We start from the raw sequence: 3,860 nt of genomic DNA on the forward strand, positions 1-3,860 counted from the left end.
GCATGTGCCACCAGTTCCGTTTTCTGTTTTATTTAGTCCTGAACCTCAGCCCCCCATATTCACAGTGGCTCTTCCTCCCTCTTCAGTTCAACCTTCCTGGAAACCTCAAGGATATGCCTGGAGGTGTCTCCTAAGTAACTCCAAAACAGTCAAGCTGACGATGCAAAGTAGCCATCTCCCAGATATCCAGAGATCTCAGAGAAAGGGGACCTGCCTTTCAGGATCAGGACAAAGTTGATAACTCAATTCTGAGGCTTTTCTTCTTTTGATCCAGGGTCTATGTTACCTAGGCTGGCCTCCAACTCCTGGCTCAAGCAATTGTCCTAACTAATCAAGGAGCTAGAACCAGGTAGGCACTACCATGCCTGGCTTCTTTTAGACTATTTCCTCATCAGTAAAATGAAATACTGGGGGAAAAAACAAAAAACAAACAAAAAACAAAAACAACACCCTTAATTATTGAGATTTTAGTATGACAAGTCCTTAAAGTATTTGGTACATGGAAATTCCCAGTAACAGTGGGAAGAGGTGACAAAATTCATAAATTGCAAGTTCATGAATGTCTTGTTTTCCACCGTAGCCTACAGCTGTGGCAGTGGAGTTAACAGCTTAATCCAAGCCATGTGGGTTGCTTCATGGCTGTCCTAAATTACTGGTGCAAAATCATTTGAGAACACCATTTTCCTCTTCTGAAAAAAATTGGAATGTCAGCAATTACTTGGTGAGCCAGTGTGCTTTGATTCTGAAGCCTTCAGAACAAAGCAGGCACATTGTTAGTTTATATGTGTCAGGGTATAAGCATTCACAAATGATTGTGGGTGCATGAGAAAAGCCAGATGTCCATGTCAAGTGTCGTCCTCAATTATACTCCACCTTATTTTCTGAAAACAGTCTCTCAATGAACTCACCAATTCGGCCAGAATGGCTGGCCAGCCAGCTCCAGGGATCCTCCTGTTTCTGCCTTCCCATGTGGTGAGATCCCCAGTTTTATATGGTATAGGGACCTAACTCAGGTTTTCAAGTTTATTTGGTAAGCATTCTCCTAACTGAACCATCTCTCCACCTCCCAATGTTAATTTCTTTAATGCCAGAGCACTTTCAAAGTTTTTGTTGTTGTTTGGTTTTTGGAGATAAGGTTTCTCCGGGTAGCCCTGGCTGTCCTGGAACTCACTCTGTAGACCAGGCTGGCCTCAACTCACAGAGATCCACCTGCCTCTGCCTCCCAAGTGCTGAGAGATCAAAGGCATGCACCATCACCACCTGGCTAAGGTTTTTTTTTTTTTTTTAAATGTTTTTAAAATTTGTATGTCTGTGTATGTTATATGTGTATAGGTGTCCTCAGGCCAGCTAAAGTTATAGGCAGTTGTGACCAATCTGATTTGGATGCTGGGAACCGATCTAGGGTCCTCTGGAAAGGGCAGCAATCTATGAGCACTGTATGATTGTAGTGAAATGGGGCTGTTACATGGCTTTTGTACCCATGAACTCACAGCACAGGCCTGCTGGAACCTGGGCCTACTAACATTCTATCATGGATGGCGGTGGGATTGTAAGGTCTCACCTTCCCTGAGCATCTACAGCAGTTTTAACAGTTGCTTGAGTAGAGAGGCATATACTTTAGTAGTATATCCACTGGTAAGTTGTCCTTGATCAAATACACAACCCTAATTAAATGCAGTCTCTCTCTCTCTCTCTCTCTCTCTCTCTCTCTCTCTCTCTCTCTCTCTCTCTCTCTCACACACACACACACACACACACACACACACACACACACACACACACACACCCATGAAAGGAGGAAACTTGCTACCAAAAAAAAATGGTTGCAGAAAGGAAGAGATGATGATAATGGAGGGCATATGACCAAAGTGCCTTTTATATATAATATAATATGTATTATATATAAATAATACTTTTTTTGTTTTTTTGAGATAATTTCTCTGTGTAACAGTGCTGACTGTCCTGGAACTCACTTTGTAGACCAGGCTGGTTGGCCTCAATCTCAGCTATCCCCCTGCCTCTGCCTCCCAAGTGCTGAGATTAAAGGAGTGTGCCACCATGCCTGACTATTTTACATTTAATGAAATAAAAAAACAAACAAAAACCTTTTAAAACTTAAAAAAAAAAAAAAAAGGATTAGTAAGCACTTTTTAAACTTGCAATGTTGTAGGATGTGCAGTGCCAGGAAACAACGTTCATCTATGGCCACCAAAGGTCACAAGGCTCTGTGGTCAATGAGCCTCCAGTGAATGTGAGCCAGGACAGGCATTCATTCAGGAATTCTGGGAACTGTTAACTCCACCGCGTGTGAATCAAAGGATCAATTCACTTGCATTCTGCCCAGCCCCATTCCTGGACTCTTGTCACAGCCTCAGCTACAGAGGCACTATGGGGTCTGCCAGTCTGTAGAGGCATATGCCCTGACACCATGCCTTGTCCCTAATACCAAAAGGGAGCTCTTGGGCATGGGATTCTCCAAGGCTTTCTGATGCCCTTCCCTCCTGGAAATCCCTCCAGAGGATTTCTAGTACTGCCCAGTTAGTGTCTAGCAGTGAGCTTTGCTTTCAGGTCCCTAAAATCAGAAAAGCCCACCAGCAAGTCAAATTTTGCACTAGTCCCTAGGCAACCTTTGGTGAAAGGCAATGTCACACAGGGTACAGAATGGCATGACATCAGCAAGGTTAAATGTGAGGAGTTTGTAATGCAGCCAAGTTTCTGGCCCTGCCGAGGATCTGCTTAAGCTTAGGCAGGGAAAGGAAAGGTGAAGGGAGGGTGAGGACTAGAGTACTGCTCCCATGATCCTGAAAATGGTTTCCTCTCTCACACCTGAATCACATCAGGGGACCACAAATGAAAAGGCAATGGGAACTCTTAGGGTCTTTGAGCATGCATAACCCTCAAAATGAAATCAGCTTTGTTTACATCATCCATCAACAGGCTCTCACCTCCTTTCCTCTGAATACTTACACCAGCACCTACGACTCTGTAATAGCACAATTCCAAAAATAATAACCTACATCAGGACCTCACTCAGTGACCAAGACTGATATATTGCACATACTCTTCATCTATGAACCATGTGATTGTGGGCATGTGACTTGCCTTTGGTACCTCAAACAGGAAAATCACAGAAGTACTACCTACCACACAAGTGCCTGCACAGGAAGCAGTGTCAGGTCTGACAGTTCATGCTTTTGATCCCAGCAGTGGAGAGGCAGGGGCAGACTGATTTTTGTATGTTCAAAGCCAAGCTAGTCTATATAGCAAGTTCCAGGACAGCTGTCTCACAACAACCACCACCACCACAAAAACAAAAACCACGCAATGACAACAAAACCATGAAATAGTAAACTAAACATGAGGCCCTTAGATAAGCACATGGACATGGCATAATTAACAACAATCATAAAGAACACCCTGTGCTCACACTGGATGAAGCACCTACCTAAAACCACTATGTCAATCAGTTGATGGGTGATTGATTCCCCGTTTGATGGAAACTACTACACCATATATTGTGGCCCTTGTTCTGTGGGATACTGCATGCTGGAGGGTCCCAATGCTTTACACACATGAAATGTACGTGTCTATGTAAAGATGTGCCATGGCACACACGGGGAAACCAGAAGATAGCCATGGGTGTCAGGCCTTGCCTTCCACCTGGCTTCACAGTTCTCTCTTGATCACTGGCCTGCTTTGGATGATTCTGGCTCAGTCTTCCATCTCCCAGGGCACAGGGGTTAGAGTGGCTTGTGCTAGGTAGGAGCTTCTACATGGATTCTTGCACCATAAGCACTTTACTCACCAAGCCATTTTCCCAGTTTTTTTTTTAGAAGAAAGACTAATGATGGCAGCAATGA

The sequence above is a fragment of the Peromyscus leucopus genome, chromosome 7 (genome assembly GCF_004664715.2).
Source record: "Peromyscus leucopus breed LL Stock chromosome 7, UCI_PerLeu_2.1, whole genome shotgun sequence".
Taxonomy (NCBI): domain Eukaryota; kingdom Metazoa; phylum Chordata; class Mammalia; order Rodentia; family Cricetidae; genus Peromyscus; species Peromyscus leucopus.